Here is a 9875-nt window from a genome sequence, read left to right on the forward strand (position 1 = left end):
TGTCGGCCTGAATCCTATCCTCTGCAATCTGTGAATGTGACCTTAATTGGAAAAACAATCTTTGCAGCTATAATTAAGGATCTAGAGAGGAGGTCACCCTGGATCAGGTTAGGCCCTAAATCCTGGGACAAGTGCCCTTGAAAGAGAAGACAGACACAGAGGAAAAGGCCACATGAAGGTGGGATTGGAGTGACTCACGTGGGGCCAGGGGACACCAGGAACCACAGAAGCTGGGCAAGGACAGGAGGGCTTCTGCCCCGGGGCCTCAGAAGCATGCTCTTGCCGACACCATGATCTGGACCCTTGGCTCCCAGCTGCTGGGAACGCCTCTTGTTTCCAGCTCCCTGGTTGGTGCTACTTCACTAGAGTGGCCCAGAGACTCCTCCATGTGCTGAGAGCTGGTTCCCCCACCAGGGTATCTTGCCACCTGCAAGCTTACCCACAAGTGACACGACCTTCTATTTTCTCTTTAGAAATCTCCTTGCACTTTCGAGGATTAATGCTTTGTATTTTGAAAAAGGCCTCCCTGGAGGTTAGGGAAGTGAAAAAAAAAATAGATGTCAGAAAAGATGTCTGTGTTTTGAGATGACTTTGTCTCTCCAAGTCATCAATGATCTAGGGGAAAACCTTCAAGGTGCTCTGCTGTGCCTCTCACTTAGAAGGTCCGTTCCAGAGCCATCTCATCTGTATCTTCAGGGCACTTTAAAGTGTGTTTGTGGGGTGAGCACGTTTGACTTCATGACTCCTAAACCTGTACTTACCCTCCTCCTCATCCCTTGTGAGTGAGGCCCAAGGACCCGTCTCCATTCACACAGTGAATCTAGCCCAGTTCCCTGCAGCTTCTGCTGTAATTGAACACGAGAGTCTTCAGAGCCATTTAGGAAGTGTAAGGGTGAAATGCTGGGCAGAATCTGAGCATTTTAACTCTATGAAAAATTCTCTGAGATCAGTAAGACGGACTGTCCCACGTCCCCTTCTAACATGAGCAGCTATGTACACACTGACCAGCTACTGTCCTTGTGGCGGTCTCCACCTGCCCGAACCAGAGATGTCTTAGCACCTCGGTAGCAACGTCCCCTCCCATGGGAGAGGGGCCAGTCTGGCATTGTGCTGTCAAGGTCCCAGCCCTCCTCAATGGCCCCATGAGTCAGCTGGAAGCTGGAGCCTCCTTCAGCTCAACCTTGAACCAGCCACAGCCTTGGCCAACCTGAACTGCAGCCTGTGAGGGGCTGGGAGTCAAGCGCTGAGCCCCACCAGTTCTGACCCACAGGAATCGTAAGACAACAGGCCCTCGTTTTAATCTGCTAAACCTGGGGGCCATTTACCATGTAGCGACCATCCCTCTAGGTCTCCTGAGTCTCCAAAGGGAGGTGCAGCTGGTGGCTTCTCTGGACCCTCCCAGGTAAAGGAGGGTCCAGAGAAGCCTGTTAGAAGCATGTGATTGTGCACCAGAGTCTTAGCTTTCCTGGGGCCCCATTTCTTCATTTATAAAGTGGTGACATAATAATGCCATCTTCCAAATTTAGCCTGCTGGGGGTGCTGAGGAAGGAAATGGCCTCTGTCCTCCTTCCCCTTAGCATCTGCTATGACAAGCCATCAATCAGAGAATTACTAATGAGCCAGAACACACCTCTCAGGTGTTTAGGAGACGCCACGCCAAACATTCCATATGGGCCATATGGACTCCCCATTTTGGCAGGTCAGGGATGTCACCGTTGCCTGCCCAGTACTAACTGGAGAGCCTCGTATGGAGATGCCCAGGAACATACTTATCATTGCTTAAATCACTGAGTAATTAAGTATTTTCTTTGTGCTAAATTAGACACTTTGACCATCAAGTGGAAAATTCCTGCAGGTTCTTCAAGGACCAAACAGCACCACGCCTGGGAAGATTTCCCCGGCCTCGTCAGACAGCGCTCCAGGGCCTTGTCTGTGTTCCCTCCTGGTTTGTGACGTTCTCCCCCTTTGGAGGTTGTCAGCCTCTTCCACCAGCCAGGCACCGAACGGGGCCATGTTTTGGCACCAGAACTCAACACAGAGACGGCGCTCTGCCGGTGCTTACGAACTAGGGGGATGTCAGAACACACCCAAGGCCATTTTCCTCCCCAGCAAACAATATAAAATGGCCTTTTACATTCCTTGCTGACAATGTTTTCATGGTCTGCCAGAGAAAAATCCATGTCTATTTTTCCTTGGTTAATTAATTATTTTTATTTATTTATTTTTCTTGATTTTTTTTTTCCCAGGGCTGAGGACTGAACTCAGGGCCTTGCTTGTGCTAGGCAAGTGCTCTGCCTCTGAGCTAAACCCCCAGCTCCTGTTTCTATTTGATTTATTTATTTATTGGTGCTGAGATTGAACTCGGGGCCTCACACATACCAACCAAGTAGATGTTCTTTTGCAGAGTTACACCCACGGCCTCGTTTTCATCTTTTTAATTACAAAATTCCTAACAAGAGTTTTTTTTCCTACTGAATTCAGTAGCCTCCTTGGCTAGGAGAGGACAGAAGAACCGTCTTCACTGTCTCCTCTCAGATGCCTGCTCCTGCTGGCCTCTGACCAGTTGTGTCCCATGGCGTTGGCAGTGAAGCCGACACACCAGGAGCCTCAGGGAGACCTGTTAGGAAACACACACTTGAACTTGACTGGGAGCTGGCCAAATATGTTCTGAGTGGTGCTTCTTACTTTAAAACCACCTCTAAGATCAGCGTGGGCTTTGGACGAGGGGCTGACGCACCTGAGGAAACAGCCCTGACCTTAGGAGCAGAAGATCTGGAAGCTAAGGACATTCCCGCCGGCCTGGCCTTTTCCATGTGCCAAGGACGGGGTTTGGGTCCTGCTCCTTTACCATCTCTCTTGAGCATAATCCCTCTGGGCCCTGCTCTTCTCATCTTCAGAATATATCTTCTAGCTATTTTGAGGGTTGTTGGAAGAATTAGACAATAGTTGTCTAATTGCTGGTTGAGGACTCCGGACAAATTTTTATTATTTTTCCTCAATTCAAATTATTAAATCAGTCAGGAGAAGGGGTGAAATCCAATGAAGAAAGAGCTCAAATGCTTATTTGTTAAATTTTGAAAATTCCCTCTAAGTGAGAGGTTGTGCCCTGCCTTACAGGCTATAGCGTCCAGGGTCATTCAGTCCCCTGTGTGTGGCTGCCCTCCTGGCCAGGCTCTCGGCAGCTCAGCCAAGGGCCGTGTCCTTTCATTTGTTGTTGTCTTGGCAGGAATAGGTCATTATATTATTTAAGTCAGGTGGCACATACTCCTTCTCTGGAGAATGCACTGGAACATCTCATCTGGGGCTGGTATAGAACATGTACTGGGCTGCTGAGGGAGGCTGGAATGGAGCGGTTGCTGCGGCCTCCTGAGTACAAAGGACTATGGTTATTTTTTGAGGGTCCATAATAATGCAGCAGACAGAAACCAGACCCCAGAGCCACAGGGGCCGGCACTGCAGCATGAGGAGCCTGCATGTCCCCGAGAGTGTGGTTCAGAGGAAGTTAAGCCAGCCGACTGTGAACTGTGTTTTATGCAGTAGGAACTGTTTGGCAGTGGTGGAGAGCAGCATCTTGACGCAGCCTAGACCCTCCCTCCAGAAAAAGGCCATGCATTTTGCCCACAGCCTCGGGAGTCCATAGAACCGAGGGGCTCTGCCGTGGACCCCTGAGTAGGGGTTCTCAGCCTCAGAGCCACATTAGGAAGAGTCCAAGAGGTCTCTAGAAACACTGAATGCAAGTCCCTACCCTGGACTGCCTCATTACAGGGAGGCCGGGCACCGATGCTCTGCAGGGCCTGTGCTGAAGGGCTGTCCGAAGCAGAGCGTGCTCGGCAGCGACCTCGCCTGTCCCTGACCTTCGTGCTGTCTGTTGATTTCTTTAAAGATAATTTTGACTTTACGGAAGTTAAACAAGCCCAGGACTTCAGAAGTTGGTTAATAAAATCAGCACCCACCGTCCCATGCTCCTCTTTTAGGCTATTCCCTATTAGTGACCTCCTCCTGCCTGAATAACGTGATACATGTCTTCGCCTTGTTCATTCTTTTTTAAAAAAAATTATTATTATTATTATTATTATTATTATTATTTGTTCATTCTTTTAGGCCTTATACCAGATTCCTTCCAGGCAGGTGAGAAGTCTAGTCTGCCGCCCCTGCCCTCATGCCCTGCACCTTGCTCATGTTAGTTGGGTGACATTTTTTTGGTCACATTCACAAAATTCCGTGCTTTTCTGACCCTGACCAGGTTGCACGCTGGCTGAGGAACCACAGCGTAAGCTGTTGTGACATTTCTTTTCGTTTCACCACGCTGTTTTCCAGGAATTAGTCAATGTCTCAGTTTAGACTCGGGCTCTTGGACTCTAGGTCTAAGTGTCCCCGTGTCCTTCAGTGGTTCTGCACACTGCGTTGCATGCAGCTCGTGGGGGTCTCTGCCCTCTGGCTGGGTCGCCCTCCAGGCTGCGGGGTGGCTGCTCTGCTGCTGCTTCCCCTCGTGAGGTCTGGAGTCGGAGGCCCCCTTTCCTGCACCCCGCTTGTTCCCCTCTTTAAGGCACTTTCTCATCGTGGGGGAGTACGTGCACCCCGAGAGAACATTTTTTCTTTTTACACCTGCAAGTGCCTTTATGGCACTCTTACACTCGAGTCCCACTTCTAGATTAAAAACATTTTCCCTCAGAGAGTAAGGCTGCTTCTTTTTTCTTGACCATCCTCACTGCTGACAAGAAGCCTGAGCTCACTTGATTCTCAGGCCTTTTAGAGAACGTTTCTTTCTTTCCAATAGATTGTGGGCTGCTCTTGGTGGATCCTTTCACACCAGAGTCTCCTGTCTGAGAAGAGAAGATTTCACTTAAAGAAAAAATATTATTTTCTTCTTTTTTTTCTCTGTATGGATCTGCAATAAGATCGACACTGGAGCCGGACATGGTGGAGCACACTGGAATCCCAGTGATTTGGGAGGCCGAGGCAGGAAGATTGCAAGTTCAAAGCCAGCCTGGGCAACTTGGTGAGACCCTGTCTTAAAATAAGAATAAGAAGGGGCACCGGGGTTGTGGCTCAGCAGTAGAGTGCCCCTGGGTTCAATCCACAGTACCAAAAAAGAAAAGAAAAGGTTGGCACTGATATTCTGGAATGATCCTTCAGGTTCACCTTCGCACATTCTTGAAGGAAAGGATAGAGGAAGGTCCTCTCTGAAATTCCACAGTTGTCAAAGGGACAAGGCACCCAGCTACCAACCAGGACAGTTGCCTTTCCGGCTTGGTAGAAAGCAGGCTGCGGGAAGGGCCAGGCGGGCGGCTCTGGGCTCCTTGGCCTCACTCAGCTCCTGCCTTACTCTGGGGCTGGAGCCACCAGAGGCCACAAACATTTCTCACGTGGCACGTGACGTTATGGGTGGACTGACAAGTTCCTATGTCAGAGCAACTGGAACGTGGGTGGAGTTAAGGGGTGACTTAGTGACCTCTCTGTAGGCCTGCTAAACAGGGGAAGAAATGGAGAACTTGTTTGGGAAAAGAAACAAAACAATCCCCTTTTCCTTGGATCCGACCGTTAGTGCTCCCTGTTAAAAATATTTCCCCCTCTAAACCTAAGCAAAGCCTTCCCAATTCATGATGTACTTCTACATAAGGAAAAAGCAAAACCAAACCAAAGCCAAGTGCTGAATCATGCCCTAGACCTGGGGTGCCCACCCGTTAGCAAGGACGTGCAGGTCGGCCAGGTCATTTCTTAAAGGTGACACAAAGGTGGGACAGCCTTTGAATGTTCTCAATGATCTTATCTCTAGTTAGCTTGAAGTGAGTCCTGTATTCTGAGTTAATAGCATGAGTCAATTCCCTTTAACCGAGTAAAACTTCTCTCTTAAATACCTGACAACAATCTATCTCTTAACAAAATAAAATATGTTCCCCTGATCAAACCAGGAGCAGAAAAGAAGCCGGTATTTAGCCTGAAAGAAGTTGTTAGAGGTTCTGAAAATCATCATTAATGTTTTGAATTTAATCTCTTGTAAATTAAAAATAAATAAATAAACAAAAGATTTGAGATTCTTTAAGAATGTGATTTCTACACTGATGGATGATAAATTAATATTTAGGTATTGTTTTTTTTGAGATGGGTCTAGAACAACTAGAGCATCAAAAGCAAATTGTACAACAACAGACACTGGGGCTGGGGATGTGGCTCAAGCGGTAGCGCGCTCGCCTGGCATGCGTGCAGCCCGGGTTCGATCCTCAGCACTACATACCAACAAAGATGTTGTGTCCGCCGAGAACTAAAAATAAATATTAAAAAATTCTCTCTCTCTATCTCTCTCTCCTCTCTCACTCTCTCTTTAAAAAAAAAAAAAAAAAAACAGACACTGAAGTCAGAGACCTCACAGGTGGAAATCCTTTCTGATGGAATGAAGTGGGTAACAGGTACATGGAGAGGTGAGGGGTGGATGAGGGGGAGGTTTGGGGGAGATTCTGCAGCGAGCACCCCACACTTCTCACACCAGCCAGCTGTTGAGGCTCACGGGGGTCAGGACTCACTGTCCTTCCACATCCTTCCAGTTGCGACGTAGGTGTGGGAAGGAGACACGGAAGGCGAGACTCCCAGAGGGGTGCAGCTTAGCATCCTCAGCTGAACCTGGCTCAGCGTGTGCGACAGAGCTCCCCGTTGAGCTTCCACAGACATGGATGTGGGCTGAGTGGCTCAGCCTCCAGCCTTTGGAGAAACAACTCTTTATCTTTAGTTCTTTATCCAATTGGTATAAGGGTATTAATAGGCAGAAGACAATTATTCGTCCTTAAGCGGCCTTGTGAGCTGGCCTAATGAACCCAAGTGTGATTGGTTAATAATATCGAAGGATGTGAAGCAAAGAATCCAAAAGATCTTTCCCAGAAACTCTCATAGCCAGTTAAGCATTATTGATGCCTACTATCATCAAACTCTTTAAATAAAATGGGCCACAGAAACTTGGTACGGCTGTTTGGATGTGGTTGTTCCCCCCAGTTTTATGTGCTGGAAGCTTGGTCTCCAGTGTGGTGATGTTGAAAGGGAGTGGAATCTCTAAGAGGTGGGGCCTAGTGGAAGGGGGTTAGGTCATTGGAAGTCCTGCCCTGGGAAGGGATTAAGTAGTTCTTGTGGGGCCCTGGTTCAATCCTGTGAGAGTGGGTTGTTATAAAACAATAAACCTGGTCTCTGAATCTCTCTTACTTCTCGCTGTGTGATTTCTCTAAGCATGTGATCCTGCCCTTGGAATGTCATCCATCATGAGACCCTCACCAGAGACCTCAATGGAGCCACCCAGTCTTAGACTTTAGCTTCCAAAACTGTGAGCTAAATGAACATCTTTTCTTTATAAGTACCTAACTTCAGGCATTTTGTTATAGCAACAGGAAACAGACTAATACATTTTATTAGAATATTTAAATTGAGACCCCATTATTTATTAAGATTATCATAAGCATCTTTTATGGAAGATCAGGTTATATCTGTAGAAATTAGCTTCAACATTTAGCCACAGGCTATTGTTTTATAAGTAACTGTTAGTTTTGTACTTGTGGTTTTAAAAATGGATACATTTATGGTGAGTAAAACTCCATTGTGTATATACACTACATTTTCTTTATCCATTCATCTGTTGATGGATATCTGTGCTGGTTCCATAACTTGGCTATTGTGAATTGCGCTACTATAAATACTGATGTTCCTCTAACACCATAGTAGGATGATTTTAGTTCTTTTTCGTTAATACTGAGCAGTGGGCTAGCTGGATCAGTTGGTGGTTTTATTTCTGTTCTTTTAAGGACTCTCCATACTGCTTTCCAGTGTGGTTTTACTAACTTCAGTCCCATCAACAATGTAGGAGTGTATCTATCCCCTACCTCCTCACCAGCATTTATTATTATTTGTATTCTTGATGATGGCCATACGGACTAGAGTGAGATGAAATCTCCCTTTGATTTACATTTTCCTGATTGCCAGGGGTGTTGAACATTTTTTTTTTCCATATATTTAATGACCACTTTTATTTCTTCTTTTGAGAAAAATCCATTGAGTTCTTTTGCCTATTTACTTTTTGGGTATTTATTTATTTATTGTTGGTGCTAAGCTTTGTGAGTTCTTTGTACATTCCGGATATTAATGCCCTGTTGGAGAAGCAGGTGGCAAATATTGTCCCTCATTCTGTGGGCTCTCTCTTCATCTTCTTGATCATTTCCTTTGCTCTGCAGAAGTTTTTAAATCTAATGTCATCCCACTTACTGATTCTTCATTTTTATCCCTTGAATTTTAGGGGTGCCTGTGCCAGTGTGTTGGAGGATTGATCCTGTGCTTTCTTCTAGCAGTTTCAGGGGTTCTGGTCTAATTCTTAGGTGTTTGATCTATTTTGATTTGACTTTGGTGCAGGGTCCAATTCCACTCTTTTACATAGGAAGACACTTTCTCTCAGCATCGTTTGTCAGAAAGACTATCTTTTTGCCAACATACTTTTGGCACCTTTGTCAAGAATCAGATGACTGTGTGCATGTGGGTTTGTCTCTGTCCCTTCTGTGCTACACTATTGCTCTCCGTTATCTCTTTTGATGCCCATAACGATGCCCTTTCTGTTTCTCCAGCTCTGTGGTATGATTTGAGGTCTGGTATTGGGATTCCTTCAGCCTCATTCTTGTGGCTCAGGATTGCTTTGGCTATTCTGGGTCTTTAATTCTTCCAAATAAGTTTTTAGGACTGTTTTTTTGTAGTTCTATGAAGAATGTCATTGGTATTTTTTAAAAAATATTCTATTTTTTAGTTGTAGTTGGACACAATACCTTTATTTTTGTTTTATTTATTTTTATGTGGTGCTGAGGATCGAACCCAGGGCCTCATATGTGTGAGGCGAGCGCTCTACCGCTGAGCCCCGAATGTCATTGGTATTTTGATGGGGATTGCATTGGATATACAATGCTTTTTGATAATAATAGGGATTTTGACAATATTAATTCTGCCTATCTAAGGACATGGGAGGTTTTCCTATCCCTATGATCTTCTTCATTTTCTTTCTTTTGTGTTGTACAATTTTCATTTAGAGGTCTTTAACCTCCCTGGTTAGATCTCTTCCAAAGTATTTTTTCTTAGGTTATTGCATATGATATAGTTTTCCTGATTTCTTTCTCTGCAGATTCACTTTTGGAGTGCAGGAAAGCTGTTAACTTATGAATGTTGATCTTGTATCCTGCTACTTTGTGAATTTATTTATCAGTTCTAGAAGTCCTCTAGTGGAGTTCTTCTAGATATAGGATTATTTCATCAGCAAACAGAGCTAATTTGACTTTTTTTTCTTTTCCTGTTTATAACCCTTTAATTTCCTTCTGTCTGATTACTCTGGCTAGAATTTCAAGGACTGTGTTGAATAAGAGTGGTGAGAGTAGACCAAGAGAAGCCGAGGACCAGATGGATTCTTAGTCAAGTTGTACCAGACCTTAAAGAACTAATACCAGTCTTCCTCAAATATTCCGTGAAATAAAAAGGGCAGAAACACTTCCCAAATACATTCTATGAAGTCAGTACAATCCTGCTATCGAAACCAGACAAAGACACATCAAGGAAAGAAAACTATAGACCAATATCTAAAAGAAAAGAATTCTTTTCTTTGAATAGGAATGGGAGTGGACATCCTTACCTTATTCCTGTTTTTAGAAAAAAATACTTTCAGTTTTTCCCCATTCAGTATGCTGACGACTCTGGGTTTGCCACATATAGCATTTACAATATTGAGGTAAGTTCCTTTCATTCCTAGTTTCTCCAGTGTTTGAACATGAATGAGTACTGGATTTTGTCAAAGACCTTTTCTGCATATGCTGAGATGATGATTCTAGTCCTGAGCTCTAGTTATGTGGTGAGTTACATTTATTGATTTG

The sequence above is a fragment of the Ictidomys tridecemlineatus genome, chromosome 13 (genome assembly GCF_052094955.1).
Source record: "Ictidomys tridecemlineatus isolate mIctTri1 chromosome 13, mIctTri1.hap1, whole genome shotgun sequence".
NCBI classification, from domain to species: Eukaryota; Metazoa; Chordata; class Mammalia; order Rodentia; family Sciuridae; genus Ictidomys; species Ictidomys tridecemlineatus.